This window comes from Erpetoichthys calabaricus, chromosome 13, assembly GCF_900747795.2.
Source record: "Erpetoichthys calabaricus chromosome 13, fErpCal1.3, whole genome shotgun sequence".
Classification (NCBI taxonomy): domain Eukaryota; kingdom Metazoa; phylum Chordata; class Cladistia; order Polypteriformes; family Polypteridae; genus Erpetoichthys; species Erpetoichthys calabaricus.
This window is the reverse complement of record NC_041406.2, coordinates 13156479-13180014: the sequence shown is the minus strand read 5'-3', so window position 1 is coordinate 13180014 and position 23536 is coordinate 13156479.

Sequence of the window (23536 nt, the reverse complement as noted above, 5' to 3'; positions counted from 1 at the left end):
CCTGCGACATTAAACCCAATCTGAGCACATTTGTTGATTTAATAATGTCCATATCTTGTAGTAGACACAATCTGCCGTGTTTATTTAGACAGAGAACAAACTCAGTGTTGTCATAGTAATGATCATTCACCGAAAAGCACTGACCGCATGCTCAGGAGGCTTTATTGCTGCAAAATCATTAACTGTTTTGCAAGAACCAGTAAAGATGGCCTGTTTATGTTAGTTTTTGTCAATTCAGCTTCCCCCTAAGGTAGTTGTGATTATGGAGTCGGTGCCTGCGGTGTATTCTCCATAACGCACAGACGCTTTACATATTTATTACAATGCAGTGTGCCTTGTTAACCAGGGACTCGGCCATTGATGTGCAAGGCTGAATCCTCATCATTACCTCACTGTGTGACCCTGACTGAGTCACTGAATCAGACTGTGTCCCCTAAGTCACTGAATCAGGCCGTGTCCTCTAAGTCACTGAGTCACTCTGTGTCCTCTAAGTCACTGAGTCACTCTGTGTCCCTTAAGTCACTGAGTCACTCTGTGTCCCTTAAGTCACTGAGTCACTTTGTGTCCCCTAAGTCACTGAATCAGGCCGTGTCCCCTAAGTCACTGAATCAGGCCGTGTCCTCTAAGTCACTGAGTCACTCTGTGTCCCTTAAGTCACTGAGTCACTCTGTGTCCCTTAAGTCACTGAATCACTATGTGTCCCTTAAGTCACTGAGTCACTCTGTGTCCCTTAAGTCACTGAGTCACTTTGTGTCCCTTAAGTCACTGAATCACTACGTGTCCTCTAAGTCACTGAATCAGGCAGTGTCCTCTAAGTCACTGAGTCACTCCGTGTCCCTTAAGTCACTGAGTCACTCCGTGTCCCTTAAGTCACTGAATCACTCTGTGTCCTCTAAGTCACTGAGTCACTCTGTGTCCCTTAAGTCATTGAATCACTCCGTGTCCTTTAAGTAACTGAATCACTCCGTGTCCCTTAAGTCACTGAGTCACTTTGTGTCCCTTAAGTCACTGAATCACTCCGTGTCCCTTAAGTCACTGAATCACTCTGTGTCCCCTAAGTCACTGAGTCACTCTGTGTCCCTTAAGTCACTGAATCACTATGTGTCCCTTAAGTCACTGAGTCACTCTGTGTCCCTTAAGTCACTGAGTCACTTTGTGTCCCCTAAGTCACTGAGTCACTCTGTGTCCTTTAAGTCACTGAATCACTATGTGTCCCTTAAGTCACTGAGTCACTTTGTGTCCCTTAAGTCACTGAATCACTCCATGTCCCTTAAGTCACTGAATCACTCTGTGTCCTCTAAGTCACTGAATCACTCTGTGTCCCTTAAGTCACTGAGTCACTCTGTGTCCCTTAAGTCATTGAATCACTCTGTGTCCTCTAAGTCACTGAATCACTATGTGTCCCCTAAGTCATCTTTCACAACTGTAAAGCACAGATGATCACAAAAAGAGGTCATCGCTATTGTGGATTGAGGTTCAGATGCCGAGTGTCCTTCCAGGACAAAGGAGTTTGACGCGCATCTCGAGCAGCGCGAGTGTCTGCCGAGGTCCAGTTTCGCTGCTTGTGGTACATGCGGTCTTTTTTCACAAAAGCGAAAATCCTCTTCGTTTCACAAAAACAGGTACTTAATGGTGGTCTTTTGGTAAGGTGAAGAGGTTTATGGAGAACCTTCGAAAAGTGAGGGACGCCTGTAATAAAGACTTCAGTTGTATTTGTTTTATGGCCTTATGTTTTAATAAATTAATGCCCTCCATCTGTGCATCTGCTAATGTCTTTGAAATCTTCTTGAGTGGGCAAAAAAAAAGTTAATTAATGACATGATCTTTGACAATGTTTTAAAAATAACACCTAATGGGCTTTTAGATGAATTGTATGAGTAACACAGGCCGATATACAAAACCTCTTATGGATCGCCGGTGCATTCAGACGAAATAATCCACCATTAGAGTCATTATTGACATCGACTTTATGAATGATATCAGTAAGCACTCAAATTCTGCTAATAGTTACTCACTTAAACTGTTCTCTTTTTCTTTTTTTAATTTGATCAATTTATCAATTAATCATTTCATTAAGGTTCTGGTAACAGACTCATCTTTTCTTTCAGATTTATTGAGAATAAATGATTTGTGATAGGAGGGCTATTCTCAAAGATTGTCTTGTTCAATCAAAATGGACAGAAGAGTGCGGCACCACGGGAAACACTGCCTCAGGTAATCGGGGGCTCTGCGGGGGGCTACACATGTAAAATAAGAATCTCTTGGCAGTTTGAATGAAATTTCAAATGAAAAATAAAAACTTTGTACGTGTCTGTTTAGTGTACGTACTGAATCTGTTTGGTTTCTCACCTGGAGGTTAGCAGAGTTGTTCTTTGAATGATTTTCTGGGGTTAATTACTTTCACATTCAATTGCCTTAACATTCTACCTGTCTATGAATATAAAATGCAAAACTCACTTCCTCACTTACTGACTCATTATTCACTGACTCACCCACCGAGTCACTCACTCAATCGCTCACTCCCTCACTCCCTCACTCACTGACTCATTATTATCTGACTCACCCACCGAGTCACTCACTCACTCACTTGCTCACTCCCTCACTCCTTCACTTACTGACTCATTATTCACTGACTCACCCACTGAGTCAATCATTCACTCGCTCACTCCCTCACTCACTCTCTCCCTCACTCCCTTACTTACTGACTCATTATTCTCTGACTCATTCACCAAGTCACTCGCTCACTCCCTCGCTCACTTCTTCACTCCCTCACTCCTTCACTTCTTCACTTACTGACTCATTATTCACTGACTCACCCACCAAGTCAATCATTCACTCGCTCACTCTCTCACTCCCTCACTCACTCTCTCCCTCACTCCCTTACTTACTGACTCATTATTCTCTGACTCATTCACCAAGTCACTCGCTCACTCCCTCGCTCACTTCCTCACTCCCTTACTCCTTCACTTCTTCACTTACTGACTCATTATTCACTGACTCACCCACCAAGTCAATCATTCACTCGCTCACTCTCTCACTCCCTCACTCACTCTCTCCCTCACTGCCTTACTTACTGACTCATTATTCTCTGACTCATTCACCAAGTCACTCGCTCACTCCCTCGCTCACTTCCTCACTCCCTCACTCCTTCACTTCTTCACTTACTGACTCATTATTCACTGACTCACCCACCGAGTCAATCATTCACTCGCTCACTCTCTCACTCCCTCACTCACTCTCTCCCTCACTGCCTTAGTTACTGACTCATTATTCTCTGACTCATTCACCAAGTCACTCACTCACTCAGTCACTCACTCACTCCCTCACTCACTGACTCATTATTCTCTGACTCACCCACTGAGTCACTCACTCACTCCCTCGCTCACTTCCTCACTCCCTCACTCCTTCACTCCTTCACTTACTGACTCATTATTCACTGACTCACCCACCGAGTCATTCACTCACTCGCTCAATCGCTCACTCCCTTACTTACTGACTCATTATTCACTGACTCATTCACCAAGTCACTTGCTCACTCAGTCACTCACTCACTCCCTCACTCCTTCACTCCTTCACTTACTGACTCATTATTCACTGACTCACCCACCGAGTCAATCATTCACTCGCTCACTCTCTCACTCCCTCACTCACTCTCTCCCTCACTCCCTTACTTACTGACTCATTATTCTCTGACTCATTCACCAAGTCACTCGCTCACTCAGTCACTCACTCACTCCCTCACTCACTGACTCATTATTCTCTGACTCACCCACTGAGTCACTCACTCACTCCCTCGCTCACTTCCTCACTCCCTCACTCCTTCACTCCTTCACTTACTGACTCATTCTCTGACTCATTCACCGAGTCATTCACTCACTCGCTCAATCGCTCACTCCCTTACTTACTGACTCATTATTCACTGACTCATTCACCAAGTCACTTGCTCACTCAGTCACTCACTAACTCCCTCACTCCTTCACTCCTTCACTTACTGACTCATTATTCACTGACTCACCCACCGAGTCACTCACTTAATCACTAAGTTCCTCACTCCCTCACATACTGACTCATTATTCACTGACTCATTCACAGAGTCACTTGCTCACTCACTCACTCGCTCACTACTTCACTCCCTCACTCCCTGACACATTATTCTCTGACTCACCCACCGAGTCACTCACTCCCTCCCTCACTCACTCACTCTCTCACTCCCTCACTCCCTTACTTACTGACTCATTATTCTCTGACTCACCCACCAAGTCACTCACTCACTCCCTCGCTCGCTCAATCGCTCACTCCCTCACTCCCTTACTTACTGACTCATTATTCACTGACTCACCCACCGAGTCACTCACTTCCTCACTCTTTCACTCCCTTACTTACTGACTCATTATTCACTGACTCATTCACAGAGTCACTTGCTCACTCACTCACTCGCTCACTCCTTCACTCCCTCACTCCCTTACTTACTGACTCATTATTCTCTGACTTATCCACCGAGTCACTCACTCACTCTCTCACTCCTTCACTCCCTCACTTACTGACTCATTATTCACTGACTCACCCACCGAGTCACTCACCCACAGAGTCACTCCCTCGCTCACTCCCTTATTTACTGACACATTATTCTCTGACTCATTAAAATGTGTGACACTTCAAACATTTAAAAACTTGTACAGCAGCTGTCCTACTCTTTGTCTTTTACTTCCGGCCCAGGGTGTGGTTAAATCTTTTTTTGATTTTATTTTATTGATTTTATTGAAATCACACAACATTCCATACAAATAAATCAATTTAAAAAAAAATAAGATCAAAAATAAATCAACCCCCACCCCTGAGAAAGAGAGCTAAGCCAGCAGAGTAAAACTTAAAGCTAGTAAAAAATAAGTAAATAGATAAATTAATAAGTGAATAAAAATAAATATAGAAGAAAAAAAAGAAAAAGTGGAGAGAATCTGCTGCCTCAGTGCTTTATTCTAAAATGTTATTGATTTGATCCTGCCAGGTTTTGAAAAAGTTCTGCACAGATCCTCTAAGTGAGAATTTGATTTTTTTCCAGTTTCAAATATCATATAACATCAGTTACCCACTGACTTAAAATAGGAGAGTTAGGATTCTTCCAGCTGAGCAAGACAAGTCTACGTGCTGATAGTAAAGTAACGGCTTTTCCAGTTTGTTTCTCCTTCTCTGCTTTAAGCCCCTCGGTGAGCCCACCAAACACGGCTGTTAGTAGATTAGGAGGGATTGGGACACCAAGGCTGTCTGAGAGACATTTAAAGATTTTGGTCCAGAATTATGTTAATTTGGTGCAGGCCCAGAACATGTGGCCCAGTGAGGCTGGAGCTCGATTGCAACGTTTACAGATTGGATCTCACCCTGGAGACATTTTGGACCATTTTAAACGAGACAGATGCGCTCAATATATAATTTTGAGTTGAATAATTGTATTCTTTGCACATATGGAGCTCGAGTGAAGTCTCTGCACTGCTCCCTTCCACTCCTTTTCAGAGATGTTGAGATCCTTTTCCCACTGCACTCTTGGATCCGTGAAAGGGAGGGACTGTAAAATGATTTTATATATTACAGAAATGCTGTCTGAGTCCTCAAGACTGATCCATATTTTTTCCGGCATAGAGGAAGGTGGGAGGTGAGGAAATCTTTTGGCACAAAGTCTCGTCTCGCGGGATCGTGAGTTCTTGATATTTTCTAGTTTATAATTTAAAAACTGAATAAGAATCTGAAAATCTAACAATATCACAGTCAAGTTCGATAAATTCTGAAAGGAATGATACCGAACATATATATGTAGGTTTTGAAATAAGCCCAATTTAAAGCATGACAAAAAAAAAGTGACATAAAATCATTGCACTTTGAGGCTTAGGATTTTATATATAGAGTAGATGGTGGCGCAGTGGGTAGCATTGCTGCCTCACAGTTAAGAGACCTGGGGTTCACTTCCCAGGTCCTCCCTGCGTGGAGTTTGCATGTTCTCCCCGTGTCTGCGTGGGTTTCCTCCCACAGTCCCAAAGACATGCAGGTTAGGTGCATTGGTGATTCCCTAGTGTGTGTGTGCCCTGCGGTGGGTTGGCGCGCTGCCCAGGGTTTGTCTCCTGTCGCCCTGTGTTGGCTGGGATTGGCTCCAGCAGACCCCCGTGACCCTGTAGTTAGAATATAGTGGGTTGGATGATGGATGGATGGATGTATTGTACTTACAGGTAGAGTATAAGTGATTCTGTAGTTTCACAGTGTCAGCCTTGTTGGGTGAATGAACTCAGTGAAGGTCACCAGGAGAGCCAGCGATGGCAAGAAACAGTTTGGGCACAGACATTTAAGTATAAATGTGTCTTAAAATTATGGTCTAAATTATAATCATGAATGGACAAAATCTGTTTTCACTCATAATGCACAAATTCTTGTACATGTTGACTACATCATTGAGACATTCACAAGTCAAGATGTCTGGAGAGAGAAAGGAGGACCACAGAAGTGTCTGAGGATCATTCCCTAGTGTGTGTGCCCTGCGGTGGGTTGGCGCCCTGCCTGGGGTTTGTTTCCTGCCTTGCACCTTGTGTTGGCTGGGATTGGCTCCAGCAGACCCCCGTGACCCTGTAGTTAGGATATAGCGGGTTGGATAATGGATGGATGGAGTAGATAATATTATTCCTTTAGCTGCCTCCCAATGGCACGTGTCTCTCTCTCTCTGAATTGCCTTTCCCGGGGTTTCTTCCATTTTCTTTTCCCTACAAGGGGAGTTGTCCTCGTCTTCTTAGAGAGTCCAGGCCGGTGGGCTGTCAAAAGGCACTCCTTTTGTGATTTTGGGCTCTACAAAAAAAAATAAAATAAATTGCAATTGCAATTATAAGTGGTATTTATTTTTAATCCATTTAATCGTCTCTCTGCTTGAAGAGACGCTCCCGTCGTAACAAAGCGCATTGTCTGTCCTAAGAGCACTTTACGACAAATAACCGAAGGTTCAGGGTTCAAGAGCAAACTCAAGCCATCGGCAGCCCTGCCGTCATTAATTTGTCGCCTGTTTTGCAACAGGAATTTAAAATGCTGTCGAAAAACTCTTAAAATAGTTCAGTGTTTGCTATTAGTAGGTGCGCTGTAGGAGTTTAAAAATTCTGATGATGTGTGACCCCGGGCCCATTCTGTATGGATGTTTGTTTTTCCTCCTTGAATGAATATTAGCCATTAAAGCACTTCAAACAAATGTGTTCCTACCTGACAAAAGTGTTACATTCAGGAATGCGTTTAAAGGTTACTCTCATTGTTCTACCTCTTTTATTCCATCACAAGTGAAATGAGTGATTTTGGTTTTCAACACAATGTGCTCATCAACAACTGACTGAAAACTCCCTGAAAATTCACAGACTCGCTTGGCACAGAGCTGAGAGAACAAAGTTTTCTGAACTAATTCAGTTTCAGCTTATATAATAATAATAATAGGACTATAGAGAGCCCCCCCCCCCCCCCCCCCGCATAATATTTGGGACAAAGGCCCAAATATTGATGTGCCCCTCTGCTCCACAGTTTAAAATGACAAATCCAACAATTCAGACATTAAAGTGATTAAATTGCACATGGCAGACTTTCACAAAACATTACAAAACATTACCTGCCTTCTCCTAGTATGTGAACTGTAACACCCGGGGAAATAAGACTATTGATTTACTGTATGCAAATGTTAAAGACGCATACAGCGCCACCCCGCTGCCTGTGCTTGGGAAAGCAGATCATAACCTGGTTCTGCTTCAGCCTCACTACAAACCAAAAGTGAGAGTCCTACCTGTAACCACACGATCATTCAGGAAGTGGTCCCCTGAGGCAGAGCAGGCTCTTAGAGACTGGAACTACGGACTGGGATATCCTGCAGGGATCTCATAGTGAGAACATTGATGAAGTTGTTGACTGCACTACTGACTACATCAACTTCTGTATGGACATTGTAGTTCCAGTAAGACCAGTACGCTGCTATGCTAACAACAAGCCATGGATTACAAGTGACATCAAGGGCCTTTTGAACCAGAAGAAAAGGGCTTTTAAAGACGGTGATCAGCATGAGCTCAAGCGCGTGCAGAAGGAACTCTGAGTCCAGCTCAGGGTGGCGAAGGAGCAGTACAGGAGAAAGCTGGAGCAGAAGTTGCAGAATAACAGCATGAAGAAAGTGTGGGATAGGATGAAGATCATCACTGGCTGCAGCTCGAAGCGGGGTGCCACCATTGAGAGAGACATGAAGAGAGCAAACCAAATGAACAACTTCTTCAACAGGTTTGACCACCCTAACCCACTCTCACTCTCACCTCGGAGTACTGCACCCTCCACACATCCTTCTGCTGATACCAGCATAGGAGAGACATCCCCACCCACAATTACAGCAGTGCAGGTGAGCAGAGAGCTGAGGAGACTTCGTGCCAGCAAAGCAGCGGGTCCAGATGGAGTATCGCCACGACTGCTGAAGGTCTGTGCATCGGAACTGGGGGGTCCTCTACAGCGCATCTTCAACCTGAGCCTGGAACAGGGGAGAGTCCCGAGGCTTTGGAAAACATCTTGCATCACCCCAGTCCCAAAGGTATCACGTCCTAGTGAGCTGAATGACTTCTGGCCTGTTGCTCTGACATCACATGTGATGAAGACCATGGAGCGGCTGCTGCTTCACCACCTGAGGCCACAGGTTCAACACGTCCTCGACCCTCTGCAGTTTGCATATCAGGAGAAGGTGGGAGCGGAGGATGCCATCATCTATATGCCTCACCGATCCCTCTCTCACTTGGACAGAGGCAGTGGTGCTGTAAGAATTATGTTTCTAGACTTCTCTAGCGCCTTCAACACAATCCAACCTCTGCTCCTCAGGGACAAGCTGTCAGAGATGGGAGTAGATTCATACCTGGTGGCATGGATCGTGGACTATCTTAAAGACAGACCTCAGTATGTGCGTCTCGGGAACTGCAGGTCTGACATTGTGGTCAGCAACACAGGAGTGCCGCAGGTGACTGTACTTTCTCCGGTCCTGTTCAGCCTATATACATCAGACTTCCAATACAACTCGGAGTCCTGCCACGTGCAAAAGTTCGCTGATGACACTGCTATCGTGGGCTGCATCAGGAGTGGGCAGGAGGAGGAGTATAGGAACCTCATCAAGGACTTTGTTAAATGGTGCGACTCAAACCACCTACACCTGAACACCAGCAAAACCAAGGAGCTGATGGTGGATTTTAGGAGGCCCAGACCCCTCATGGACCCCGTGATCATCAGAGGTGACTGTGTGCAGAGGGTACAGACCTATAAATATCTGGGAGTGCAGCTGGATGATAAATTGGACTTGACTGCCAATACTGATGCTCTGTGTAAGAAAGGACAGAGCCGATTATACTTCCTTAGAAGGCTGGGGTCCTTCAACATCTGCAATAAGGTGTTGCAGATGTTCTATCAGACGGTTGTGGTGAGCGCCCTCTTCTACGCGGTGGTGTGCTGGGGAGGCAGCATTAAGAAGAGGGATGCCTCACGCCTGGACAAACTGGTGAGGAAGGCAGGCTCTATTGTTGGCATGGAGCTGGACAGTTTGACATCTGTGGCAGAGCTACGGGCGCTGAGCAAACTCCTGTCAATTATGGAGAATCCACTGCATCCACTGAACAGGATCATCTCCAGACAGAGGAGCAGCTTCAGTGACAGACTGCTGTCACGGTCCTGCTCCACTGACAGACTGAGGAGATCGTTCCTCCCCCAAACTATGCGACTCTTCAATTCCACCTGGGGGGGTAAACATTAACATTTAACATTATACAAAGTTATTGTCTGTTATACCTGCATTGTTATCAATCTTTAATTTAATATTGTTTATTGTATCAGTATGCTGCTGCTGGAAAATGTGAATTTCCCCTTGGGATTAATAAAGTATCTATCTATCTATCTATCTATCTATCTATCTATCTATCTATCTATCTATCTATCTATCTATCTATCATATAGTGCCTTTCACATCTATCTATCTATCTATCTATCTATCTATCTATCTATCTATCTATCTATCTATCTATCTATCTATCTATCTATCTATCTATCTATCTATCTATCTATCATATAGTGCCTTTCATATCTATCTATCTATCTATCTATCTATCTATCTATCTATCTATCTATCTATCATATAGTGCTTATCTATCTATCTATCTATCTATCTATCTATCTATCTATCTATCTACCATATAGTGCTTATCTATCTATCTATCTATCTATCTATCTATCTATCTATCTATCTATCACTGAAGGGGATTTTCAGATTTCGGTCACACAGCACTTTTACTACACGGTCCCCCCATTTCAGGGCACCGTAATGCTTAGGACAGTTGGTGACCCAGATGTTTGTGATTCCTCAGGTGGGTTTCATGGCTTCATAAGACACCTCGGCCTTCTTCTACCCTGTGGAGTCTGTAGTTGCCATTGATCAACATGAGGACAAGAGCTGTGCCAATGAAAGTCAAAGAAGCCATCATGGGGATTAAAAACAAGAAGAAAACCATCAGAGACATCAGAGAAACCTTAGGATGACCAAAACTGTCTAGAATATCATGAAGAAGAAAGAGCACACTGGTGAGCTCAGTAATCACAAAGGGGTTGGTAGGCCAAGGAAGTCCCCTACTGCTGACAATAGAAGAATCCTCACTATGGCAAAGAAAAAGCCCCCCACGCCTGTCTGACAGATCATACACAGTCTTCAGGGGGCTCATGTGGACGTGTCAGAGACGACAATCAGCAGAAGACTTCATGAATACAAGCACAGAGGACACACTGCAAGATGTCAATCACAAGAACAGGATGGCCAGATTACTGTTTGTGACAAAGGACTTCAGAGAGCCTGCAGAATTCTGGGAAAAGGTCTTGTGGGCAGATGAAACAAAGATGGACATCATCATAGTGATGATGAGAGCAACGTGTGGAGACGACAATGAACTGCTCGAGATCCACAGCAGACCACCTCATCTGTTAAAAATGGCGGTGCTGGGGGTGTTTTGGCTGGGCATGTATGGCTGGCACAGTGACTGGCACACTTCTCTTCATTGAGGATGGCACTGCTAACGGCACAATGAATTCTGAGGTGTGTAGAAACATCTGATCTGCTCAAGTTCAGTAAAGGCCTCCAAACTCACCAGACGGCATTTCATCCTACAACAAGATAAAGAGCCAAACACACTGCTGAGGACACACAGGAGTTCATCAAAGACAGAAAATGGAGAATTCTTGAGTGGCTAAGCCAGTCACCTGATTTAACTCCAACTGAGCAGACCTTCCATATGCTGAAGAGAAAACCTAAGGGGAGAAGCCCCCCAAAACAAAAACAGGATCTGAAGATGGCCGCATTAGAGGTTGGCAGATCATCACCAGAGAAGACATCTGATGTCAATGAATGGCAGACGTGAAGCAGTCATTGCATGTCAGGGATATGCAACAAAGAACTAAATATGACAACGGCTTTAACAGACCTGCCATTGCTGCGTCACAAACATTATGGTGCCCTGAAATATATGAAACCTAGAAAACACTGTAAAGAAATAACTGTAGGTGTTCTGCTTTTAATATATTTTGCTGGAGCATTAAAAAAATGGTGTGAGTCTCAAAATCACAACCAGAAAACCTACTGGAGGGGAATATCAACATCGACCCCCAACTAGTAATATGACAAATACAGAGTCTGAATAAATAATAAGATTTATTCTTCAAAAAACTACTTGTGATGAGAAAGAAGTTCCATAGGAGTCCAAATGGCAAAATAAGGAGTTGTCTGTAACACCAAACGCAATCTAAAGGAAACAAGGCCCAATACAGACACTCAAAGATAGATAGATAGATAGATAGATAGATAGATAGATAGATAGATAGATAGATAGATAGATAGATAGATAGATAGATAGATAGATAGATAGATAGATAGATAGATAGATAGATAGATAGATAGATGAAAGGCACTATATAGACAGATAGATGTGAAAGGCACTATATGATAGATAGATAGATGGATAGATAGATAGATATGAAAGGCACTATATGATAGATAGATAGATAGATAGATAGATAGATAGATAGATAGATAGATAGATAGATAGATAGATAGATAGATATGAAAGGCACTATATGATAGATAGATAGATATGAAAGGCACTATATGATAGATAGATAGATAGATAGATAGATAGATAGATAGATAGATAGATAGATAGATAGATAGATAGATAGATAGATGTGAAAGGCACTATATGATAGATAGATAGATAGATATGAAAGGCAGTATATGATAGATAGATAGATAGGTAGATAGATAGATAGATAGATAGATAGATAGATAGATAGATAGATAGATAGATAGATAGATAGATAGATAGATAGATAGATAGATAGATAGATAGAACTTTAAGTAGCTAAAGTCTTTTAAACCACATGCCTCAGGACATGTCATTGTCTTTCAATCTTTGAAAAAATTTAAATTCTTTTAAAAAATTCCACCAGAAGTGTACGGTAATAACACAGCAGTGATTTTACGAGTGTCAAGTATGTCTTGTTATCTCTGATCTTCAGCCTCAGGTAGGCCTGCTGTGTTGGTTTCAGACAAAAGAGAAGTCTGAAGAAAGAAATTAAGTCACTAGTGTTAACTTTACTTTTTTTTGGCATGTTGACCCTGAGGCAAGAAAAATATCCTGCCGACCTTGAGGGATCCTGAAAGATCTTCCGTATCGACAGTTCTGCCTTTGAAGGAGAGCATCGTCTTTTTATGAACCGCCTTTTGAAGGAGTTTTATTTTCATGCTTCATTAAATGGCGTAGGCTTGTGCAGTTCTGTTTTAGGAGGTACTTTGGTAAAGAGCAAGAAGGGAGAGCACAGAGGTTTGGGGTCCCAAGTAGACTCTCAAAAAAAAATCCCTGTTTCAATTGTAGCCAAACTAACGTTTTACCATTTGAGACTCCATTTATATTCATTTCTGCTGTCCTTGGACTTATTTTTTTTCTGTTTTTCATATTTTTTTCGTATTGTTATTCTGGTAATGCTATTATGTAATCTTTCTTTTGATCTTGCATAGCTGTGGCATATTGTTTTTGGGTGCCTGTAACATGATGATCAAACTGACTGGGGGATTTTGTAGGTTTTGATTGAATGCTCAGGTACAGTAACACCAAGTATTCTGTTAATGACAATCTACTAAATCATTAAACACTACTGTCTATGTGTGTGTGTGTTTGTGTGTGTGTCCAATCCCTCCAAAGTATCTGACTGGTCACTTTATCTTTGGTCTGATTGGTCAGTTTCACTTTCGCTCAGTCAAACACAATCAAGAGAAGAAGTGATATTTAGATAGACAGACAGAGGCACAATATGATAGATAGATATGAATGGGACTATATGATAGATAGATAGATAGATAGATAGATAGATAGATAGATAGATAGATAGATAGATAGATAGATAGATAGATAGATAGATAGATAGATAGATAGATAGATAGTGTGGCCTCAAGGGGGCTCTCCAGCTCCCCAACACCCCACAAAGTTAGAAAGGCACAAGTTCAGCAATACACAAGGGTTTCATTTTGTGGGAAACTCTTCTCCAGAGTGTTTCCCACTGCCAATGCACAATACAGCACTTTGGTTTCTTCTCCTTTCTCTCTTCAGCACCTCTCTCTGCCTCCACTCCTTCTGGCAAGCTTGATCGTCTTCCACACAACTCTGGCCCTGGAGTCAAGTAAGGCTGCTCCTTTTATGCTGCTCCCAGGAGTACTTGTGGCGGCCCATTTGGTGGGATCCTGATAGATAGATAGATAGATAGATAGATAGATAGATAGATAGATAGATAGATAGATAGATAGATAGATAGATAGATAGATAGATAGATAGATAGATAGATAGATAGATAGATACTGCTCTTCATCATTTGCTTCACAGTCAGCTGGAATTGTGAAACAGCGGCACTAACCCCTGAGCCACCAGACCACCGTATTTAGTACGTAATGATCAATCTGAAACGGTGTTTGAAATCTCAAAAAAGTCAAGGCACCTTTGTGCCATTATTCTCTTTTCACATGTCTCTTTCTGTCTTTGATCAATACCGCCGACTGTCTCTTCGCCCTCAGATGTTTCTTGCCATTTAAAAACCTCTTCCTGACAACGTGCTGTTTTTCTCAATTTGAGCCTTGTGTGGTGGGGAGTGGGGGGCTCGGCGCATTTGACACAACGCAAATTTAGCTCATTCTAAAAAAAAAAACGGCACCAGTCAAGAAGTGCCTCAGATATCAAAGTGTAAGTCTGGGACAGCAGATGGACCTGACAGGCTGCAAAAATGTGGGCAATTTTTGTCATTGGCAAATTTGAAATTTGACTTAAAGGGTAAAGAAAAGAAGTTCTGCAATATTTAGCCGTCTATCCGTTGTATGCACCTCTTATTTTATTACAGGATCGCAGTTAAACTAAAGCCATCCCAGTTGCACTGGGTGCACAGCTAAAGCCAGCCTTGAATGCGATGGCAGGTCGTTAATAAAGCTTACGTAGGCATAAAAAGAAGACTTGAAATGTGTGCACGTAACGTCCTACATAAACATGTGCATTTATTAAAGAAAACTTCATGGGGGAAACATGTGTATATTTACAGCAACTCTGACCCATGAGTACACAACTTTTTGGGGAAATTGGGAAGGAATGACCCCCTCGATCAAAGTAGGGGAATGCAGACAAAGCCACTAAATGATGACTTAAGCGCATAATAATTCATGTCACCGAGCCGTTATTGTAAATGTGCATTGACGTGACAAACAAATTACACCTCAAAAAAGATAAATATGATGCCCAGACTCTATTCTAGTTCTTTCTTAAGAGGGACAATGCTATGTATTTGTACTGAAGAACTGGTCAGTTTATAATGGCTACTTATTGTCACATCTCAGGGAACCCGGCCAACAGGTCAGGAATATCTCAGCCACCCTTCAATCCATCAGGCCGGCTGTGCTGGAAGCCATTAACTGAGGTTCTACATTCAGTTTTCATATGATGTGGGTCAGAGCCGTTTCCGGGCACAGGCGGGCTAGGGAAGCACCCTCTAATGGTCAGGGTGCATCACTGCATCCCCATGTAGAGATTCCTGTCTTTATTTTGTTCAGAAAGCTGTGTCCAGACCGGACTGGAACACAAAGAAATGTTTAAGCTGCACTGTCTGCACTCTGCACATCACAATCTGTTGCTCAGAAACGGCCCCCAGCGACACAACATTACCAACCTAGAAACACCAGCTAGCACTCAAAGCGAATGTCTGACTATCCATCCATCTATCCATCCATTATCCAACCTGCTACAGTGGTGCTTGAAAGTTTGTGAACCCTTTAGAATTTTCTATATTTCTATATAAATATGACCTAAAACATCAACAGATTTTCACTCAAGTCCTAAAAGTAGATAAAGAGAAACCAATTAAACAAATGAGACAAAAATATTATACTTGGTCATTTATTTATTAAGGAAAATGATTGAATATTATATATTTGTGAGTGGCAAAAGTATGTGAACCTTTGCTTTCAGTATCTGGTGTGACCCCCCTTTGCAGTAATAACTGCAACTAAACGTTTCCGGTGACTGTTGATCAGTCCTGCACACCAGCTTGGAGGCATTTGAACCCATTCCTCCGTACAGAACAGCTTCAACTCTGGGATATTGGTGGGTTTCCTCACATTAACTGCTCGCTTCAGGTCCTTCCACAACATTTCGATTGGATTAAGGTCAGGACTTTGACTTGGCCATTCCAAAACATTCACTTTATTCTTCTTTAACCATTCTTTGGTGGAATGACTTGTGTGCTTAGGGTCGTTGTCTTGCTGCATGACCCACCTTCTCTTGAGATTCAGTTCATGGACAGATGTCCTGACATTTTCCTTTAGAATTCTCTGATATAATTCAGAATTCATTGTTCCATCAATGAAGGCAAGCCATCCTGGCCCAGATGTAGCAAAATAGACCCAAACCATGATACTACCACCACCATGTTTCACAGATGGGATAAGGTTCTTATGCTGGAATGCAGTGTTTTCCTTTCTCCAAACATAACGTTTTTCATTTAAACCAAAAAGTTATATTTTGGTCTCATCCGTCCACAAAACATTCTTCCAACAGCCTTCTGGTTTGTCCACGTGATCTTCAGCAAACTGCAGATGAGCAGCAATGGTTTTTTTTTGGAGAGCAGTGGCTTTCTCCTTGCAACCCTGCCATGCACACCATTGTTGTTCAGTGTTCTCCTGATGGTGGACTCATGAACATGAACATTAGCCAATGTGAGAGAGGCCTTCAGTTGCTTATAAGTTACCCTGGGGTCCTTTGTGACCTCACCGACTATTACACGCCTCACTCTTGGAGTGATCTTTGTTGATCGACCACTCCTGGGTAGGGTAACAATGGTCTTGAATTTCCTCCATTTGTACACAATCTGTCTGACTGTGGATTGGTGGAGTCCAAACTCTTTAGAGATGGTTTTGTAACCTTTTCCAGCCTGATGAGCATCAACAACTCTTTTTGTGAGGTCCTCAGAAATCTCCTTTGTTCATGCCATGATACACTTCCACAAACATGTGTTGTGAAGAGCAGACTTTGATAGATCCTGTTCTTTAAATAACACAGGGTGCCCACTCACACCTGATTGTCATCCCATTGATTGAAAACACCGGACTCGAATTTCACCTTCAAACTAACTGCTAATCCTAGAGGTTCACATACTTTTGCCACTCACAAATATGTAATATTCGATCATTTTCCTCAATAAATAAATGACCAAGTATAATATTTTTGTCTCATTTGTTTAACTGGTTTCTCTTTATCTACTTTTAGGACTTGAGTGAAAATCTGATGATGTTTTAGGTCATATTTATGCAGAAATATAGAAAATTCTAAAGGGTTCACAAACTTTCAAGCACCACTGTATATCCTAACTACAGGGTCACGGGGGTCTGCTTGACCAGAGTCATGAGACCTTGGCTGTGACACAAAAGATAGCAAAAGGTCTTTATTTAGGGTGGCTTTGGAATCTCCACGGTAGGAAAGGAAATCGAAACAGAAACGGAGAAGTTAATAATAATAATTCATTACATTTATATAGCGCTTTTCTCAGTACTCAAACCGCTATCCACACAGGGAGGAACCGGGAAGCGAACCCGCAATCTTCTTACTGCAAAGCAGCAGCACTACCATTGTGCCGATGTTGTCCTACTGTGGCAGTCATGTGCCGTCACGCCACTGAAATTGTTATATCATTTACTTCATTGCTCAGCTTACATAACAACCTATTCACGTTTTTAGGATTAGGCCTTGAACTCACTTGCTGCTGTGCCTTCTGAGTGACTATCTTCAGCTAACTGATATTTCATGGGTTCCAATATAAACTTATAAGGAAAAGCCCAGCGCAAATTCAACAAAAGCATACGGGCGGTCGAGTTCATTTATGAGAATTGTAAACCTTGATGTAAATAGAAGGTAACACTTTGCTGTTTAGGGTGGCAGCTTAGCAAATGGCACTGTTGCCACATGAATTCTGCATCCAAGTTGTTGCTTGTGTGGAGTCTGCACGCTCTCCTTATACGTGAGTATATATGGTATATATTTAAGGTAACAATTTGTACCACGGGAACTATTTATGATTTGTGGTGGAAATTTAACATTTTATTAAGAAAACAACTTCTCCTCTAACAGGACAAATTAGTAATTAAGCAGGAGAAAAGCTGTTCATTGTATCTTTTAATTAGTCCTCAGTGCAATGCCTTGGAGGGAGCTTTCTTCAAAAGCAGTCTGGTCAGAATGATCAGAGAAACAGAGAATAGAGGTCCATTTAATAAACTACCGACTTTGCATACCAGTGTCTGGTTGGTTCAATGGTTTATGCCCAAATAACTTATTCAAAATAAAAGTATTTTATATTATATTCTGGTTCTTCTTATACCATTGAGTTGAGCCACCATCTTGACATTTCTGTGCGTATAACATCTCTCCATTCTGGTTGTTTTACAGGACATCTGCTGACTTCTTAGTCATCTCTAAGTCCTCTTTCAGTACATTTTTTCGTTCACTTGACCTTTCCTGATGTGCCTGCAAAAGCATCAGACATTTATTAACCATTTATGTTATTTCTTTAAGATGAATGCCATGTTGTGGCACGGTGGCGCAGTGGTAGCGCTGCTGCCTTGCAGTAAGGAGACCTGGGTTCGCTTCCACAGTCCTAAGACATGCAAGTTAGGTGCATTGACAATTCTAAATTGTCGCTTGGTGTGTGTGTGTGTGTGTGCCCTGCGGTGGGCTGGCACCCTGCACCGGGGATTGTTTCCTGCCATCTGCCCTGGGATGAGCTCCAGCAGACCCCTGTGACCCTGTGGTTAGGATATAGCAGGTTAGATAATGGATGGATGGATGGATGAATGCCATGTTACCCTAAAATTGTTCTTCCACAGGTTCTCAAAGATATCCATCCACATGAAGGTTCCAGAAAGACCCTTTGTTTATTTAGATCCATAACAGATTTCATACAGTACAATAACCACAACTGGGCGTCACGGTGGCGCATTGGGTAGCACTGCTGTCTCGCAGTTAGGAGACCCGGGTTCACTTCCCGGGTCCTCCCTGCGTGGAGTTTGCATGTTCTCCCCTTGTCTACGTGGGTTTCCTCTGGGTGCTCTGGTTTCCTCCCACAGTCCAAAGACATGCAGGTTAGGTGCATTGGTGATCCTAAATTGTCCCGTGTGTGTGTGTGTGTGTGCCCTGTGGTGGGCTGGCGCCCTGCCCAGGGTTTGTTTCCTGCCTTGCCCCCTGTGTTGGCTGGGATTGGCTCCAGCAGACCCCCGTGACCCTGTGGTTAGGATATAGCAGGTTGGATAATGGATGGATGGATGGAATAACCACAACTAGATGGTAACAGATTTTTTGAAATACTCTGATTTTAGAAGGGCTCTTATGGCTTACAATGACACAGGCTAAGTTTAGGTTGTCTTCATCTGTTAGTGTCCTGCTAGGTAGCCTACTATACATTAAAGACTTACATTTTATTCCACATATTATGATGCTTTTCAAAGCACAAAGAACCAAATTCATATGCAAAGAACCCTTCCTAGAATGAAATGGTGCCTGGCCTGGTCAAGCAAAGGTACTATGAGGAACCACTCAACCCAATAAAGAACCATACCGTACCATTATAGAACCAGGGTTTTTAAGAGAATGGGCGCACACTCTTGAAAAATAATGGTGCCAATGTCGTCCTCCAGAGGGATGCCATAGGGGAAACCATTTTTGGTTCCCACAAGAACCCCCCTCCATATGAAGAAGGTGTGAGAGAATAAAGGGAACATCAAGGGGTAACATATATTTTTTGTGTATGAAGTGTTTTGATATGCAGGCTACATTTTAAGAAACGCATAGCATTTGTGTAAGAAATAGCATGAGGAGACGCCTGAAATGGCTCAGTAAACAAACAGAAAGCTCCAGAAGATGGTTTAAGAAATTGGCCGATGCCATGGACCCATGAAGACCTGAGAGTTATCGCATGAAAGAATAGGAGCTGAACTTAACAGATATTAACGGACAAGAATGGAGTAGAATGAGATTTTTATTTGGGTGTGTAAGTCAATGGACCAATCATAGCGGAGGCAAGCTAGTGAACCAATCAGAATAAACAATAATTCAGCACTGTTATGCAAATTTAGTTATCTATAAGAAGAACTCTCTGTCTGTGCTCTGTGACCCTTTGCTGACTCCTCTGCCTAGGGCACTATTACTTAGTAGACTGCTGCCAATGGATGCTCCCTCTTCAGCATTTTCAACTGAGAAAATAAAAGACGTAATGAACAAGCTTCCTCCTGCCTGGTTCCTGACTCAAAGAGGTCCTACTTGATGACAAGATTTCTTTCTTTGATATATTTCCAATTTATTTCTTCCAGAAATTTTCTCAAAAGAATTATTTATCTATTTCAATCCATAACAGGCTTTATAAGTAACCATTAACATTTTGGTCCATATTGATGTGAAAGCATCACGCAGTTGCTGCAGATTTGTTGGCTGCACATCCATGATGCGAATCTCCTTTTCCAGCATATCCCAAGGGTGCTGTAATGGATTGAGATTTGGTGACTGTGGAAGTCATTAGAGTCCAGTAAACTCCTTGTCATGTTTGAGATGATCTGAGCTTTGTGACGTGGCACGTTATCCTGCTGGAAGGAGCCGTCAGAAGATGGCGGTCATAAAGGGATGGACATGGTCAGCAACAATCCTCAGGTAGGCTGTGGCATTTAAATGATGCTCAACTGGTACTAAGTGGCCCAAAGTGTGCCAGGAAGATCTCCCCCATACCATTACACCCCCTCCAGCACCAGTCTGAACTGTTGATACAAGGCAGGATGGATCCCTGCTTTCATGTAGTTGACGCCAAATTCTGAGCTTGAATGTCGCAGCAGAAATCAAGACTCATCAGACCAGGCAATGTTTTTCCAGTCTTCTATTGTTCAATTTTGGTGAGCCCATGTAACTTGTAGCCTCAGTCGCCTGTTTTTAGCTGACCGGACTGGCACCCAGTGGGGTCTCCTGCTGCTGTAGCCCACCTTCTTCAAGGTTTGACGTGTTGTGTGTTCAGAGCTGCTCTTCTGCACAACTCGGTTGTAACGAGGGCTTATTTGAGTTCCTGTCGCCTTTCTATTGAACCAGTCTGGCCATTCTCCTCTGACCTCTGGCATCAACAAGGCATTTTCGCCCAGAGAACTGCCGCTCACTGATATTTTCCCTTTTCAGACCATTCTCTCTAAATCCTAGAGATGGTTGTGTGTGACAATCCCAGTAGGTCAGAAGTTTGTGAAATACTCAGACCAGCCTGTCTGGCACCATCAGCCATGTCATGTTCAGAGTCACTTCAGTCTCCTTTCTTCTTCTCCATTCTGATGCTCAGTTTGAACTTCAGCAGGACGTCTTGACAATGTCTACAGGATGAAATGCATTGAGGTGCTGCCATGTGATTGGCTGATGAGATATTAGTTATTAGTATTATTATATGAGATATAATGAGATATTATTATTAATATTGTTAATATTGTATTGTTATTAATATTGTTATTATATATTAATATTGTTATTATCTGATGAGATATTAGTTATTAGATATTATTACAAGCAGTTAAACAGGTGTACCTAATTTAGTGGCCGGTGAGTGGATTTTTGAACATTTCCAGTCTTTTTGAACTTTTAAAGTCAAGTTTTTATTTTTTGGGCATGGCAGGCTAAAGTTTGCAGGTTTTTAGCAAAGGGCTTGCCCTCTGTGGTAAGGCCAACTACAGGTTGGTCTATAAAGGTCTGAAGAGGTTTGGAGGTCTCAGACCATCCATCCATCCATCCATTTTCCAACCCGCTGAATCCGAGTACAGGGTCACGGGGGTCTGCTGGAGCCAATCCCAGCCAACACAGGGCACAAGGCAGGAACCAATCCCGGGCAGGGTGCCAACCCACCGCAGGACACACACAAACACACCCACACACCAAGCACACACTAGGGCCAATTTAGAATCGCCAATCCACCTAACCTGCATGTCTTTGGACTGTGGGAGGAAACCGGAGCGCCCGGAGACCACTTTTCACCATTTCCATGAAAGATGACCTGATGGAATTTCAACAAAGCATCGCCTAGGGCCAGAGTCAAAAAGAATCACAGCAGACTGTGCCTATAAAAAGTGTTCACCCTTTGGAAGTTTTCACTTTTTCTTGTTATACAACATTAAGTCTTTTTTTGACACCAAGTCAAGTCAAGTCAAATTGGGGAGCATGCACTGGTACAGCACGTTGCCACACCCACCACATGACGAAACAGCTCGGATCCCGATTGGCAACCCCCCCGCCCCCCCCTTCCCCCTCCCCAGGCAGACACGCAGTCCAGAAATGACCCTCTATCTGCAGCAGCCAGGTGTTAGGTGGGCAACCCCTTGGCTTGGTCCAGCCACTTGGGTCCCCAATAATGAGGATCCTACGAGCCGAATCACCCTCGGGAAATCGCGCCACATGGCCGTAGTGCCGTACCTGATGCTCCCTTACCATGCAGGTCATGTGCCTCATTTGGAACTCCATGAGCAACACAAAGTCAAACCAATGGTACCCAAGGATTTTCTGAAGAGACACAGTACCAAAGTTAGTCCAGTCTTCATCTCAGGTCACTAATTGGTGTCCATGTCTCACAAACAGGAAGCACCAGGACTATAAAGACTTGGACCTTCGTCCTTTTAAAGATATCAGGAGTGCCACACACTTCCCTCCAGTGACCTCATGACCCCCCCATGCTCTACCAGTCTGTCTACTGACTGACTTCATAGGAAGAGTCACCAGAGACATCAATGTCACTGCCAAGGTAAGTAAACCTCTCGATGAGGTCGACACTCTCTCCACGGACAGACATACTGCTGCTGCCTAGGCCCAAGAGGTCATTAAATGTCAAAGTGCAAACAGATCTCCGCAGAGTGGTCTTAATTAATTACAAATAACACACACAAAATAGCTGATTGTGTAACTATTCACCCCCTTCATGTCGTTATTCAGTTGATGACTGCCATGAGCCTGTGTGCTCCGGTCTCTCGCTCTCAGCTCTGCCGTTTTCCTCCATTGTTCTTCTCCTTTTATGCACAGATGCTCAAGCTCCGTCAGGGGTCATGGCCATCGGGAGTGAACAGGGTTATCAAGTCCAGCCAGACATACTCATTTGGATTGAGATCTGGACTCTGACTCTGCCACTCTGAGACATTCACATTGTTGTTTTGCAGCCTTTCCTGTGGAGCTTTGGCTTTATGCATGTTGGAGGTTGTTGTCTTTCTGGAAAACCAATCTCCTCTCAAGGTGTAGGTTTCTTACAGACTCCATCGGGTTTCCCTTCAGGATTTTCTTGTTCGTTTTACGCTCACAAGCCTGCTGCAGAAAAGCATCCCCAGAGCCTAATGTTATTATAAGGGATGCCCCTTCGGTCGCAGCTTTTAAATCCCAGCTGAAGACTCACTACTTCAGTTTAGCACACCCTGACTAGAGCTGCTGATTAACTGCACAGACTGCATCTCTGTTGTTAGTCATTAGCGCTAAAACATAAGTAACATGATAGATAGATAGATAGATAGATAGATAGATAGATAGATAGATAGATAGATAGATAGATAGATAGATAGATAGATAGATAGATAGATAGATAGATAGATAGATAGATAGATAGATACTTTATTAATCCCAAGCGGAAATTCACAGTTATAATTTGTTACTAACCCTCACTTATTCTGTTTTTCTTCTCAGTACTCAAATGTGGCACTTGGTGCCACGGCCCACCTGCCAAGTTGTTTTGCCTGCCTACGGTAAAGTCATCCCTGATGGAGGATCACAGGAATCGTGGGGTAGAGGGGTCCTTTCATCGGATTGGCTGGCTCAGCACTGACTCAGCCGTGGAATGGCCAAATGGGGGAGGCAGTTTGATGGATGAGGTCTCCAGGACTCTAAACAAATCCAAATCTTATCATGTGATATCATCT